The following is a 17,037-nucleotide window of genomic DNA, read 5'->3' on the forward strand; positions in this document are numbered from 1 at the left end:
TCTGTTCATTGAAAGAAACAAAAACAACCAACAAACTTAAGGTCCACTTATGAGCTATTTCTGGAAATTCCAATAAACTACTAGAGTTGTTTGTTCAGTCATCGCCCATCGCCCAGGGTCCTCACTGCCAAGTCACTTAGTGACTTGGCAGTGAGGACCCTGGACAGGTAACTGGACGAACAGTCTGTGAATACCAGACCAAAACCACTCTCAGCATCCTTTGGGAAGAGGTCAGAGGTCATTGACCAGGAGTCAGTGGATGGCCAGAGAAAGATCAAGGTCATTAACATCTGACGCCAAAGAATAGGAGTTACCATCTTCACACATATACAACCACTTCCTATCACATAACTTAAGCTCCACACGTAGGTCATGTGATGACCCCTTAGCCAGCTTCATGACAACTGAGCAAGCTCCATTTCCAGAAGAAGGCCACAACTTGTGGTTAAAAGTTCCAAAACAATACAGTAAATGATAGGGCTGTAGTCTCCTGGTCGACTAGTCGATTATTTGGTCGCTATGCTCTCGTCCGATCAAATTCTCATTAGTCGAATAATTGTCGTGTTACTTTCATAAGGAGAAAAGTGCTACATCAACAGCTTTCCAGGATTAATCCATTATTTCCTGCGGTGGGGGGACAGGCTAAGTTACCTGTGAAAATGGGGGTGTTTTCACAACACCCCTGTTGTTGACAGAAAGTTGAACTCACCCACCCTCACGCTCAGCGTCGCGGTGACGCAGACCTCCTGTCTGTTTCTGTAAGCTGACACCATTTCCCTCAGTGGAAACGAAGCTTGTATTTACTTGTGTTTCACAGATAAGAAACAATAAATTGTGAAGACAGTGAAGCCTCCACTAAAATAGCATTTTAAGTCTTGTGTGTGATTTATCCTTCAGGGATTTATACTTCGGGATTTATGGCTTCTTATGAACAGAGAAAATCTCCGCTCGTCGCTAGGCTAATGTATACAATGTAAAATGCCAAAGGCTGGTGCTAACGACAGTTGTTTTGTCGGTGAATGTTGTGAGTTGTAATGGAGCCAAAATATGTACCGTTATCTTTGTTACATGTTGCTGTTGTCCCTGGTTTTATATGAGAAGAGGAAAAGACCGCTAGATGCTAGGCTAATTTATACAATGTAAAACGCCATAGACTTGTGCTAATAACGTTAGCATGTTGTATTGGTAGGGGAAATGTATGCAGATAAAGACAAGTGTTTGTCAGTTCTGCGATTTACAGTGAAGCCAATTTGCGTACTTGTGTTTGAAATTTTGTCCCTATTAAGCCACATTTAATGTGTGTCTTGAATCAACTATACAAATAAAGTTTGATTTGAACTAAACTTTACAGCACTTAACACAGTCCTCCACCGCCGACTGGTGTTTTGGAGGTGTAACTGCAGAGTGACACAGACACACCACCACAGAAGTAAAAATAACGTGCAGATTTTGTTTTTCCCACGACTAATCGATTAGTTGAAGATTAAGTCGCCCAAGATTTTCTTTGGTTGACTACAGCCCTAGTAAATGAAGCTCTGATTATTTTGTCAGACTTCTTTCCCAATGGTCAAGAATGAATTTTCATGATCAAATATTGCTTTAAAGAATACTGTAGCTGGGTTGTCAGTGTGTAAGTGGGTAGCGCAGACCCTTTGCTGCATGTCAGCCCCCATCTCTCTCACCCCCCTTCACGCTTACCTGTCCTGCAACCCCCCCCCCCCCCCCCCCCCAAAAAAAAAGAAAATACTGTAGCTCATTTTGTTCAGGTTTAATGTGTTTGGTTTGAGTAAAAGTTAAAACAAGTCAGTATGCATTGGAAAGAAGTGCAACAGCCTTAGTATATTTCAAGGCTACAAGACATCCTAATATGTTTGGATCTGCGTCTTCTATTGTAGTAGGACATCGAAGTCAACATGCTGTATGTTACAGAGACCAGAGTCCTGCACAGGTCCATTTTTGACAACCTGCACCTGCCTATAACCGTAAAGCTCCATACTAGGACCAACCCTTTACCCATCATCATGTCTAAGTCAAAGCCATACCTGCCCACACCCGAGTCCCGCAACCTGACCTGCACCTGTGATTAAACACACACAGTCTACAGTCACTCACAAGCTGGGTTCTCCATTCTTGAATTACAAATCCAGCAGAGGAAAAGTCTCTTTCACTGGCTGCGCTTGGTGCTGTGATGGCTAAAATATATACTATCACCATATATCCATATAATATCACTGAAACACCTTAAGCATGCTCCTTCCACCACCATAAAACCTCAAAAGGATCCTGCTTGGGTGTCTTGAATGCAGTGTTGGCTGCAACCTCATCCTCGGGCTGCAGAGTTTGATGGCTGGAGTCTTGCATGAAGCGAATGTGACGACAGGATCAAAGGTTCAACTTGTGTCATTAACTTTCAAATTGAAAGGAAATATAGCTTGATAATAGTGATTTAAATGTCAAAATATTACACATATACTGCACATCTTTTTCATTCATTTTATTCTTTTTTAAAAATTAAAAAAAAAAGACAAAAAAAAAAAAGACACCAATCCCAACCTAAAACACCCATGAGCACACTCACACACACATGTACACACACACAGAAGGAAGAGGAGTACAGATAACTGTAAGTGAATGCCCATCCTAACTCCATATTGCAGACACGAAAACACACATCAGTATGCTCCAGGGCCATAATCAACAATCACATCAGATCAAAAAACAAAACAAAAATAAACCTTGGCGTCATTGAGAAGTCGCTCAAAGCAACCAGCCTTAAACCATATGGTCCAGCCAGTAAAGAAACAATACTAATCATTTCAGCTGCCGTAGGCAAACCCAGCCATTAACCGTCAATACAGCTCCAAAACAACAACAACAATGCAGAAGCAGAGCAGCACAATGCATGTGCCAAATGTTCAAGTTAAGTTCAGGTATTTCATTAAGGGGCCCCAGGCTTCTTCCCATTTATGTTGACAGTTTAGATTATTAAATCACAGATTTTCCATGTGAATGACTGAAACAAGTTCATATAGCCAGTTTCTAAAGCACGGTGGAGTAGATCCCTTCCAGTCTTTGAGGATAAGTTTTTTTGCTAATGTTGTGCCCAATAATTAAACAGTTTGGATGTGTGGAGTGAGTCCTCTGAACATCCAACAAGAGCCAAGTCTCCTATCCGAGTGTCCGATGGTATACGCCAGAAAAAAATGAAAAAATACTTGACCAAAATAAAAAAAGATTAATAGGCAGTTCCAGAATAGATGTAGCAAGGTACCATCGTCTGATTTACATTTGGCACAAATAGGAGATACAGAAGGATAAAACCTGTGTAGCATGACCTTAGAATAATGGTAACAATGAATTACTTTGAACTGTATTAACCTGTGTCTACTATTTATTGAGCACTTGTGAACACGGGAGAGTGCGGTCTTCCATATTTTGTCAGGCAGTACAGCATTAATGTCTTTTTCACATGCATGCATTCTTAATACAAAATGATTCAGATTCATTGGAAAAGAAATTCATAAATTTAGAAATAAGTTGATTTCTGTGTAGAGAAAGAGAAAGCAGGTCCAGAAGAGTATAACTCTCACAAGTACATTCAAACTGGGGGATGTTTTCCCTTAAAAAGTGCCTGAGTTGCATATAATGAAAAAAAATAGAATGAGAATTATACTTCTGACTTAATTGGCCAAAACATGCAAATTTGCTGTCTAAATAGAAGTCTTTTATACATTTAAGTCCTTTTACACTCCATGCAGCAAATGTACTGTCCAGCAATGCTGGGGTGAAGGCATGATTCTGGCAGATTGGTGTGTAAATTGATACATTAGGAACTTTGTAAACGTGCTTAATTTGATTAAGAATCTTGAGTGAATTTCTAACAATAAAACTGTGATTTACTAATTTAACAGGCGATGTAGTATTCGTGAACAGAAGGGAAGATAGTGAGGCATGTGGCTTTATTAAGGACATAAGTTCTAGTTTTAGCCACAGGGGGGCGGAATTGAATGATTCATGGTCTGGAGAACCCAGTTGCCAGTATGTCATCGCCCGAGCATTAGCTGCCCAATAATACTCTTTAAATACTGGGAGACCCAGAACCCCATCCAAAATCTAAAATAATTGTATCTATCTATTTTTTTTTTTTTTTAAAATAATCCGCCGGTATAGATAGAGATACCATCTTTATAGCATTTACTCTGCCGATCATGGACAGTGGCAAAGTCCTCCAGTATTCTATGCTGCATTTTAGTTTATCAATGGCTTCAAGGAGATTCAATTTGAGCAAAGATTTGGGATTTTTTGGTATCTTAAGTCCAAGGTATGTGATGTAGTCTTGGACAGTTTTTACTGGGCAATTATGTAAGACTATATTTTCTCCAATTGACATTAGTTCACTCTTGGCTCAATTTATTGTATAGCCAGAGATTTTACTAAATACACTGATGTATTCTCTGAGATGAAGGATACCCTCTTCAGGGTTCATTAAAGTGACGAGTAAATCGTCCGCATACAGATTAACGAGACATTCTGTTGTAACAGTTGGAATACCCCTAATATAAGGGTGACTTCTTAACCCAGTTGCCAAAGGTTCTAATGCTATGTTAGATAATAATGGGGACAGACAATCACCCTGTCTCACACTTCGATGTAGACCAATTGGCTCAGATGATAAATTATTTGTTATGACAAATGATTTAGGAGAATGATAAATCATTGCGATCCACTCCACAAAAGTCTCTCCAAATCCAAACCTCCTCAAAGTTTCCAGTAAATACGGCCATTCAATAGAATCGAAGGCTTTTTGAACATCCAGTGTCAAGACAGCTGTTTTATTTTTTTTATCCCTGTCAGAATATAGTATATTCAGCAAACGTCGCACATTGAAAAAGAAAAGCCTGCCAGGGATGAATTCAGCTTGATCTGGATGGATAATTGATGCTAAATGCTTATTTAGTCTGGTGGCCAACACTTTTGTTAAAATTTTGTGATCAAGATTGAGCAGGGATATGGGCCTGTAATTAGTAGGATCCATAGGATCCTTTCCCTTTTTCAATAAAACACACACATTTGCCTCATAGAAAGAATGTGGAAGGGTTTTTTTGCCATTGAATCATTAACCATCCTGAGTAATAAAGGTGTTAAAATGTCATGAAACACTTGGTAAAATGTGGCACCAAACCCATCTGGTCCAGGGCATTTGCCTGTGGGAAATGATTTAATTGCTTCAGTTAATTTGGCTATAGAAAATGGTCTTTCCAAAAAGCGCTGACTACTCTCATTTATCTGTGGCAGAGTTAAAGAACTAAAGAATTGTGAATAAACCTTCTCTGTTGCAGTGGAGGTAGAAGTATAACGATTGGAATAAAATTCTTTAAACTGATTGTTAATGTCTTGTTGGTCTGTGAATATTTGTCCATCATCTGACTGTATTTTATGAATGTCAGTTTTTGCTAACTCCCCTTTAAGCTGTCTTGAAAGTAGCTTTTGAGGTTTGTCACTTAGTTTCAAACTGTTTTTGTTTTGTTTTTAACAGTAAACTACCTCCAAGGATTGAGTTGTATTCAGATTTTAATTTCAGAATCTTATTGTAGTCAGACTTAAGTAATGATGTATATGTTTCTTCTATGTGAGTAATTTCCTGTTCAATTTCTTTCATTCTTTTCGTTTTTGTTTTTTTTCCTTGACGATTCGAAAGAAATAAAAATCCTCTCATGGTGCATTTAAGTGCTTCCCAGAGTGTGGAGTCTGAAACCTCCCCATTATCATTAATCTCTAAGAAATCACTCAACTTCTTAATCATGTATTCTTTAAAACCAGGTGATGATAAAAGAAGAGGGTTACATCTCCAGTTGAATTTTGGTTTGAGAACAGATGGTTGCAGTTACATTGTAACAGGACTATGATCAGAAATAAGTCTGTTATGATATTGTGTATTACTTATTTTGGAGATTGCACACACGTTGGTGTAGACGTGACCAAGATGGCGGAGTAGGTAAACTCAGCTCCTCTCCCCTGCAATTGTTTAAGAAAACGTTCTATTGTTAAATAAACAGACTCCGCTTAGCTTTAACAGTGGTAAATTTAACAAGTTTCATTGTTTGATGTGGCAATGACAACAACGCGATTGCGTGGCAAGAAAGAGAAAACGACGAACAAACAAATGGACCCGGTGGAGACTAATGACAGCCAGCTGACAACGGCGTCTCTCAAAGCCACACTACAAAGATATTTCAACTTGGCTGAGAAAAATACCAATGAAAGATTTGATCGCTTGGAGTCTAAGCTGGTAACAATGCAAGCAACCTTAACCAAACACGATGAAGAAATTAAAATCCAGCGTGCAATTACGTCAAAGATGCAGGAGCGCTTACAGAAAGTGGAAACAACGGCCACTCAAAACAGTGAACTGAGGAATCAATTTGAAGCTAAAGTTACGGATATGGAGGACAGGGGGCTGGTATGTGAGTGATTATGAATGTGTGACAGTTGTCAATCAAGGAAATAACCAACTAATCAGATAGGGTTAACTTTAAGGGACGGGGATGGGTATCTGCTTATCTTCTTACACTGTCACAACAAAATGATGGGGGGTGGACTTCGGATGGACTTGTTTTTCCATCTGATTTTGGGGTGGGAAGGGCGATACGGGATATGTTTGTTTGCTCCTATGTGTAGTTTATTGTTTTTGTTGCTTGGGTTGGTATGGGTTGCCAATTGTGGGGTGGAACCAGACCTTTTTTATGGACAACGATATGCTGCATTAAACAATGGAAATGAAAGCATTTGCAATCAAGGTTTATCTATGTTACAGAGGAGTAGTGACAGCTGCTTATGTTCTCCTTTTAGTTTGATTCCAATGCACTTTCTACAAATCATATATGGCTGAGTTGAATATTTTATCTTTGAATATGAGTGGCCTTAATATCCCTCATAAAAGGGCGAGTATATTAGAGATACTTTGGAAAAAAAGAGCAGACATTGCCTTACTGCAAGAGACCCATCTGGTGACCAAGGATGCAGCTAGATTGAGTAATAGATTATATCATGTTATAGGTTTTTCCTCAGCAAAGTCTAAAGGAGTAGCAATTGTGGTAAGACGTAACCTTAATATTGGAATTATAGAACAAACCCAAGATACTCAAGGAAGGATTGCGATAGTTAAAGGAACTTGGGGCAGGATCAAGAACTGAGACTCACTAGTGACACGACGACCGCTGCGGGTAACTGCAGCCACCAGCAAAGCGGGCACAGGAGCGCGCACAAACTCTTCACTGTAGTGCAAGTGATGCCGTGACCAGGCTGTGACACTGTTTACTTGACGCTGTTCACGTGACAGTTTACTCCGCTCGTGCCTCATGCAAGCAAGCATCATGTCAAGTGACAAAGTAAGTAACAAGCAATGTTTATTTTAGTGTAACTTTAGTAAATTTCCTTGACAACATTAGCATATTCATTCAGCAAAATGACAGTTGTAATGTAAAGTAAGTTTACCTTCCATTGGCCAAATGGTCACTAAATGTTCAAATTTCACCAGCCACTCTAGCAATAGCCATTGTTTTGTTACTGGCGAGTGAAGCTAATTTACCTGTCACTAACGTGATGGTATTTTACGAGCATTTGGCTTTGTGGCTGCAGCTAATTTCTGACTGTGGTAATTACCAACATAGCTAGTATTTATAACATTGGATAAAGCTTGCTAACAAGCTGATGTAAATGTGCAGTCATTATCAAGTAACAGCAATAGCATGATTCAATGTTTCAAGCCTGACTGACTTGTATGCACATATGTATGTACGTGGGTGCATGCATGCATGTATGTGTGTATGTATGCATGTATATATGCATATGGAAGCATAGGAGCGTTATTCCCCGTATTTTTCTCTTTTTAGTGTGTTTTGTAAGGCTCCTGTATTTTTGTTCTAAGTGTCTTGTAAGCCCATGAGGGCTGCACCTTCAGTGTATGACACTATGATAATAAAAAACAAAACTAACTCAAGCCACTGACATAATTTGTGAAACCATTTCCATTATAAGACAATATGAATGCTACGAATATGACTGTGTTATAACAACGTAAATACAAGAAAAACTGAAATGTCAGTGTTGAATCAGAATAAAACTATTACATCAAATAAAATCATAACATCCCTTTGAGGGTAATAAAGTTATTTTTATTATTATTGTTCTCATTGTTTTTGTTTCAGGATTTGGAATTGACTCTGAAAGGAGTGGCACGGATGGAGGACACTTCAGAGGAGGAGTATGTGCCTCAACCTGCTCCAGACTCTGATGAGTCATGGGAAAGTTTGTGACCAGGGAGTAAAGGCAATGGTGGGAGAGGAAAGGGGAAAGGAAGAGGTCACGCTGAAGGTCGGGGAAGGACACGCTCAAGGGGTGAAGGCAGCAGGTCGCGGTCCAGAGCTCCTTCCAGAGCACCAGGGCGCCGGGGCAGGCAGCGCACTGAAGCTCTCAGGGAGGAGGACAGAGTCCGGCTCGCGCAGCTTAGAGCTGCCAGTATAGCTGAGATGCAGGTTGGTTATAGCTATTTGATTAAAAAAATCTTGTTATATGAATGAATGAGTAAAAGAGGACACATTCTTGAAATATGAATCTAGCCATGTAAACATATTTCCTTGATCAGTTTCTAGATGGCTTTACAACATCTGAGCCAGGAGGAGAAAGATGTCATTCTACAGTCAATGGTGACCCGCCTACCAGGGGTGATGCTGGACATCCTGGAGTTCTGGGAGCAGACACCAGGACCACATCTTCCAGATAGAGGGCAGCCTGCGTGGTGCACCTGCCTGAACTGCAGACGCATGTCGACCCAAATGGAAAACCTGTGCTGTCGGCAGGCTCCAGACCAGTGCCTGAGCAGGAGTGTCCCACCTGGAGATGTACTGTCTGGATGAGGGTATGCTGCGTCTGGTGAGGATGACATGGAACGACATCTTTGCTCTGGAGGACAGCCAAGATGTGGGAGCCGACAACAAAGAGTTTCGGTTTGCTGCCTACCGCCATTTCACAATCTGGCAACATGGGTGTCTGGGAAGAGGGAACCAGAGGCCGATCCCAAGCTGCTGTGTACTTCGCATCCATGCAAAATTCCCTGACCCCTTTGGAAACTATACAGGCTACAAAGAAGCTCCATTTAGGGTGGCAGAGTGAAATTTCCAACTGTTCTATTTATCTGTGACCTCAAAATAACAGACTCCACTTTTATCCAAAAATAAAAACAATTTATGTGCAATATATATTTATTTTCAAAGTTTTCAGGGAGTATTTTTCAAATTTGCATTATGTACATAGTTTTATTTTGTTTTTTGTTTTTTGTTTTTTACATTTTCCTAATAAAAATGTTTGGAAAATAAGCAGGTCTTGTCTTCTCTCTTTTCTTGCTTCATGTAGCTGAGGCCTTTATGGAGAGAAGAGAACAGTAGCATTAGAACATATACCAATGCTCCATAATCAAATCTGGTAATTGTTATTTTCAACTCGACCTTCGCATAACAGATTTAAGTAATAGCTTGATGCTGATAGTTTGACTATTACAAATAGAAGTTCCAAACTTTCAAATGAATTAGCAGCGTATTATAATTGGTGATAGTGAGCAAAAGCTGTAAACTTTTCTGCAGTATTGGACCTTAGTACAGTACAGCTGGCTTTTACAGAGAATGACTTGTGAGACTGACTTCTATTTTTTTTATTTCAAAGAGGTATGTTTTGACTTGACCTGCACAATAGTAACAAACATTATTTGAAATTGATCAGATATGAAATGTGGGATGTAGGTGAATGACATACCTGTCCTCTGCGAATCTGTGTCTGGACCAGTTCTGCCGCACAACTCCTGCAAGATTTCCAAGATGCCTTGGGTCACCCGGCCAGCGTTTTGCTTTTCTTGGGAGCACCCCTCCATCCATACGCTTTCTTAGGATGCAACGCTGCAGCTCAGGGATGTAGCCATAGTCCTTTGCAACCTTTACCGCTTGGACACGGTAATTGTGTGACTTCTTGCTGTACAGTCTCTTGTATCTAAAAGACAACAGTTTAAAGATTTACTGCATGTCCCCCCCTCTCCCTTACCTTTTCTGTCAACCAACAGTACAGCCCAATAATTTATGTAGTGACAGATTATACTAAATCAGCACATTTCACAAGTTATTTTGTAGTACAGATCATGTTCAGTTGTCTTGAAGATCAATAAAATGTGAGACTTCATAGACAGGAGGAGAGAAGGCAAACCTGTGTGTGTGCATGGAGGGGGGGACAATAGAGGTAAAAAAGTTTAACCAAATAAAATCTGCAAGGGACTCCATCCTCTTGGGCATAAGGCTCGCTTGAAACATCTCTTTTCATTTGTATGGGACCAGGATAACTCAATATTTTCAATAAGTAATTATAATAAAGAGTGAATAATCAAATAAAAATCAAATTACCTTTTTCCAGCATACATGAGAATGCAATTCTGGAAACTCTCAGGTTCCGAAGTTGACCTGTAATGTAAAAAACAGTTAAAGCTTTTGAGGAATATTTTTATGATTTTTTTTACATTCCCATTTTATTATTTGTAATGTGCCAGGTTTCATATTGATACTATAACTGTTCTGCTAATGGAAACAATGTTAATTTACCGAAAGGTCAGATACTTTGCAACATCCTTCAACCAGCGTCTTTATCACGGGTCGCCTCATCAAGTGGTCCATGGTCACATTTGCCACGGGTCCATTCATGCTTCCCTGTGACATGATAAAGCACCCCCACCCACATATCCTACAACAAAATACAATTTTGAGAAGAAAAACATTTGTCATGACAGAAACGCTCCTCCACTACTAGAAGCAAGTAGGGTAGCAATCATTCGAGCAGAAAGATAATTATTTCAACATGTATTGTTGTTTTCTTGACCAAATGATGTCACACTACTTACATTGAACATATCACGATGTTCAGCTTTCTGGCAAATATACCAAAATTGGTTGATGATGTCCCTCAGCCACACAAGTATGATGGACTGACCCTTTTGAATCTCAGCCTGTGAATCAAAAAAGGAAATACGACAACAACAAAAAATGTTTTTTCATTATTATTCACAAAAAGTAAAATCAGTAACATCCACTTATAGTATATTTACCGCATGAAGTTTCTTGGTCAAATTTTTGGCCGCATGCCATATGTCCAATGAATGTAGCACACCTTTGTCTTTGTATCTCCCTTTCTTAGGATCTGCAATAAACAAAGACGTAGTAAGGCTTGTTCACAATATTCGATTATTACGTTGTTATAATTTTGGCAATTGTTATTCAGAGATGAGCAGTGACAGTCTCCATAACCAGTCGTGCAAGTGTCTAATAATCTTTGTAATAAATATACTCACCCTTCAGTGCTGCAATCTGCATGTGTGCATCAGTGACAATCTCGGTGATGTTCAGGTTCTCCAAAAGGCTGTCAAACATCTGTATGAAGGCATGCTTCTCCATGATCACACTGTTACGGTTGGTTTGTCTCTTGTCCACAGTGACAACACTGATGATGTCCTTGGACTCAGTTTCCATAGTGGTATAAGTGCAGTACTGGGCAGTGTGTCCTGTAGATATAAATGAGTTGTTATAATATGAAAATCATTTTTGCTTGCAGAAATGTGTTTACACAAATTTGATAAATAGAATACTTACCTGGGGAGTCCATCTTTCCATCAGCTGAAACAGATAAAAGCAAGCAAATTATGACCTTTGCAGCTTAAACCAGGGCCATTACATATCCTGGAAGTGTATTAGCATTTATATTTTACTTTACACTAATGTTACACAGACATATGTTGAATAGAGTAATACCTTACAAAAGCTGGGAAACAATCGTTTCTCAGGGACAGTGAGAAGATATGTCCAGTTGTTTTTTCTCTCATAGGTTTTGCCAAATTGATTTTGCAAAGATAAATAATGTATGCTGCTGTTATGTACAATGCAGTTCCATACTTACCTAGGGCAACAACACTGTCCTTTGCACACAAGCGGTCAATGATGGCAGCTCTCTTCTTCTCCCAAAACTCTTTTATAGAGTCAATGAAGTAATGGCTCTGCATTAGTCGGAATGATTTTTGAGACAGTACACCAATATTCATATACCGGAAGAAGAGGGCAATCTTTGAAAAGTTATTGCCAGAGAGAAGTATGTTTGTGGTGACTAGGAAGTCCCCTCCTTGCATGGAATACTTCAGGACAGGCTGGCTGTTCCACTTCTACAGCTTATGCCCATGAATGCAAAACTAGAAAAGAAAGACAAGAACATGTTGATTTGTAGCAGGACAATTACCAAGTGTTATTTGCAATCTAATCTGATGTCTATATAAGCAGTAACTCATTGTGAATAGGGGTCCGCAGCCAAATGACATTCATATTTAGAAGCTAATCTGCCAAGTAAATCCTAAATCAGATCTCAAGCTCAAACTCAAATCTCTTTGTAGGCTACATTCTAGCTCTTTGTGATCCTCTGTAAATTCTGAGACTTTCATGGCCCCATTTTTCCTTTATTTTTCATTCAAAGACTAACGTGACCAATGTAAACTCGGTGTTCTGTGTTTAATTTTGTGTAGAGAACAAAATTGATAACTTTTGGAATGTCAACTCACCCACTTGATAATGGTAGCACTTCCCATTTTCAGGAATTTGACCTGAAACGGTGGAGTGGCATTACATTCTGTACCCATCTGGTCTTCCCTATAGTAACATTTTTTGATGGGTAGCTGGAGGAAATTGACCATTCTTGCCAAGCTGCTGCTGAAGGCGATGCATGCAGGCTGGTCAACTAGGTCATCTTCAACGGAGACCTTCTCTGGACCGGGGAAGGAGTGCACATCGTTATCTTTCTCCTCATCTGACTCAGGGTTGTCAGGGTCTTCATCTGTTTCGTCATCGTGGTTAAGAATGTCAACGACAGATTCATCAAGCCCAACGATGGGTAGAGCATCAATCGTACTCTGTAAACCACCAGCAGCTCTGTGTGACAGGATAAAAATGTGTAAAGTCTCTTTATGATGTAATTATATAATTCATATTCATGAGTATCAACATAATATATCTATACATGTTAAATACAGATGAAACTCGTTACCAATAGGACTGCTTCACCCCCCCACAAGCTTGAGGAAACAGATCATCGTAGGGTCTACTACCGAGAGATACATACCGTACACAGATGGGTGGCACGTAATCACTGTCCATTGGATTTGAACCATTTACATCTAGTTCAATTCTGTAATCGAAAAACAAAAAGATAAACATGAATGTGCAATAAAGTAGACATTGGAGATTAAAAGATGTGGAGATTTTGAGAATTTTTCAACTCACACACTGTTGAGTAAGTTGTTTGCTTGTTCCTCATCCACTATAACAGCATCCATCGCAAGATCCATGGATTTGAAACTACAGACAACACAAGTATGTATGTTATACGTAAAGACTAGTACTGGTACTTCTACTACAAAGCAAATATGAAGCAAAATCCATCTCCCATAAACTCACTCAGTAAATACCACAAATCTGCCCTGGATTATAAATTTTAAAAAATGAAAAAATGTACTATAACATTTGTCATGAACACATTTACCTTTCTTCCAAAGGATCCAAAGCTTGGTCATCAGCCATTGCCTCAACACCAGCCATTAGAATATCTTCCCTGTCAAGATAATGTAACCAGTGTAATCAGTGGTGTGTGTGTGTGTGTGTGTGTGTGTGTGTGTGTGTGTGTGTGTGTGTATGTGTGTAGTTGTGAAGTGTGGCTAAATACATAATTACAATGTGTAATGTAATGTCAGCACATCATGTTATTTTATATTCTAATATTTTTCAATGTTTTGTCAAACTGAAAACATACTAACCCCTCAGACACTGGTTTGATTGGGGATAAGCGATGACAGATTTTAACAGCTGTTCGCTTGCTGGGTGTTGAGGCTCTCATCTCCCTACTTCCCTGAGTAGCTGCTTCAGGAGGTTGCTTCTTCTGGTAGCTGGAAAACATCAGTATTTTAAAATTTTACATTCTGAGTCAGCATGCATATGTCAACCAACTGGCTGTGACTTTGCTACCTTCGTCTCTTTTCTGTTTGGACAGAACAACTATGGCTAGATAATTTTGCCTGCAACAATAATAATATCAAAATACATATCTCAGTCAGTAATTCGGTAATTTTGTGTGTCACTTTTACAAACATTTTCTTCTGCTATACATACAATGTAATGTATAATGTCTGGAAAAATCTTGTGTGGAAGGTACAACACAGGTCAAATTTAGACAAATAAATGCTAAAAGCTCTTTCGATGAGTTGAGACCACCACCACCACCACCACCCCAAAAAGGATTCGACCACCCTAGCTTTTTACCATTATGGTTGATGCAGTCTGAAAGTCTTGGGATTGCTGTGTGTAAGCGGCTAATGTTACTACACAGACACAAACAAAACCGTTAACATGTGGCTACAGCCAGCTGCTAACGTCAATTCCTGGATAACAGCTTGGGCTTTTGATCTGATATAGGGACATAATTCTAACCAGCGGTATTCGGTTTCAGACTAAAGGGCCGTGGAAAATGTGCTGTCTGTAACCATTCAGTGCTACTCAGCTGTGGACTAAGTTATATGTTTACAGCTAACGCTACTTTGCACATTAGGTCACCCCGACTCCTCGGTGATCTCATATGATTTTTAAATCAAGCTCTAAACATGACCTATAATGTTTTCTTACCTGGTCACTAGGAAATGAGCCATGTCAGCATCTGTTTTGATTCCCAACTCAAGTCGAAGCTGCCTCCATGACTGGAACGCGTACCCGATGTGTATTCCGGCACCTGCCCGGCTTTGGTCATAATTTCTTTTCAACTCACGAGATGCCGCTGATAAAACCTTTGTTTTCTTCTTAGTACCACTTTTTAGTGGGCTTTGTGTGGTGCTGGGTCGCTTGCTGGCTGCAGAGAAATCCATTACTACCCAAACAGTAGTTCGGATCCACTGTGCTCGTCTTCTTCCTGTATCCAAGCCGAAAGCCGTCGAGGACGCGCATGCAGCCTCATCCGCAGGACAGCGCGGGAAATTCAGACCACGAATTGCAGCATATTATGCAGCACACAGCCTGTTCAAGGCAACTGAGAGATACGCGGCTGGCCTCATTCTTTTTGGTTTTGAACGCTTCATCACCCATTAGTATTAAAAAAACTTAAAACGCATGTGTATTTTATCACAAATCCTGCCCCAAGTTCCTTTAAAATGCAGTTATACAACAAGAACATTGCATTGGTATTAGTATATGCTCCCAATTCTTTTGATAAGAAATTCTATGATACACTTAGAAAAATGCTTTTAGACCTCACAGATTACTCTCTCATAATAGGAGCAGATTTTAATGCTGTGTGGAATCATAAAAAAGATAGGACTGGCATATATGAAAGTAGTGAGCAAAAATCTGCATCAGCGCCTCTCCGTCAATGGGCATTTGATCTGGGGGTAATAGACATCTGGCGTATGGTCAACCCAACTGAATGTGATTTTTCCCACCTTTTAGCTAGGCATAAATCCTTTTCTAGAATTGATTTTGTCTTTGCCACTAAGAACATTTTCTCTAATATTATAAATTGTTCTCTACTGCCTATGACTATCACAGATCATAAGGCTGTGTTCTGCACAGTGTCCATCGACAACACTCCAGCTCGTGCGGCCAGATGGCGGCTAAATACAACCTTATTGAAGGATGAGGATTTCAGAATACAATTTGAGGAAAAATGTACAGAATTTATACAGTTTAATAGGGAATCAGTGAATGACCCTAGGATCCTCTGGGATGCTACTAAAGGATTTATCCGGAATAATGTTATTCTATTTTCCTCCAATCTAAAAAAAGATAGACTTCACAAATTGAAGAAACTTGAATCTAAATATGCAGAATTGGATCATACATTACAAAATAGTTATTCAGATAGCATAGCCATACAAAGAGAGACAGTTAAAAAATAAATAAACTCCCTAAACAGGGCTCAGTCAGAATATCATATTCAGAGTATGACAGAAATATTGTTTTCATGGATCCAGACCGAGTCATTTATTAGCTATGAAAATTCGATCCAGCGATCAATTTGCTGACATTCTAACCATTAAATCTAAAGATGGGATGTTGGTAACAGAACCCAAACAAATAAACTCAGTATTTCCATCATTTTATGCTGAACTTTATAAATCAGAAGTAGTGTATAATAAGTCTGCCTGTGATGCATTTCTTAAAAAATTAGAACTACCTTGCTTATCTGAAGAAGAAGCTAAGAAACTGGCTGATCTTATATCATTAGAAGAATTAGAACAATCTGTGAGAGAAATGCAAACAGGAAAATCACCTGGAATAGATGGGATTCCACCTGAATTTATTTTAACATTTTGGAATACTCTTGGTCCACTGCTTCTAAATATGATAAATTATTCTATAGAAAAGGGCTCATTCTCTAGGAGTATTAATAATGCTTTAATATCTCTATTATTAAAAAGAGATAAGGACCCAACTGAATGTAGTAATTATAGGCCGCTGTCATTATTGAACAGTAATGTTAAGATCTTTGCCAAGGTCCTTGCCCGCAGACTACAAGCTCACATGACTACACTTGTTCACTGTGACAAACAGGTTTTATTAAATCCCGCCTGGCCTGTCACAATGTTAGACGGCTACTACATATTTTTGATTCAGTAGGGAAGAATAATTCAGCGGTAGTGTTGTCTTTGGATGCAATGAAAGCGTTTGATCGCTTAGAGTGGTCCTACTTGTGGTCTGCACTAGTGAAAATGGGATTAGGAGAGGGGTTTATATCAATAATTAAAGTGTTGTATACCAATCCATCTGCAATGGTCTTGACAGGCAAAAATTGCTCTTCTTTATTTGATGTTTCTAGGTCCTCAAGACAAGGTTGCCCTTTGAGTCCACTTTTATTTGCTTTATCACTTGAAACATTAGCTTAAGCAGTGCACCAAGCAGACAATATTTGCCCAATCTCAATTCACAATAC

The 17,037-nt window shown here is 39.3% G+C and overlaps 1 protein-coding gene across 2 annotated transcripts in view; it reads left to right on the forward strand.

Annotated features, from left to right (window-relative positions):
* Positions 1-17,037, forward strand: part of steap2 (STEAP family member 2, metalloreductase) — a 185,112-nt gene that overhangs the window by 96,260 nt on the left and 71,815 nt on the right. The window lies entirely within an intron of this gene.

This window comes from Epinephelus lanceolatus, chromosome 20 (genome assembly GCF_041903045.1).
Source record: "Epinephelus lanceolatus isolate andai-2023 chromosome 20, ASM4190304v1, whole genome shotgun sequence".
NCBI lineage: Eukaryota > Metazoa > Chordata > Actinopteri > Perciformes > Serranidae > Epinephelus > Epinephelus lanceolatus.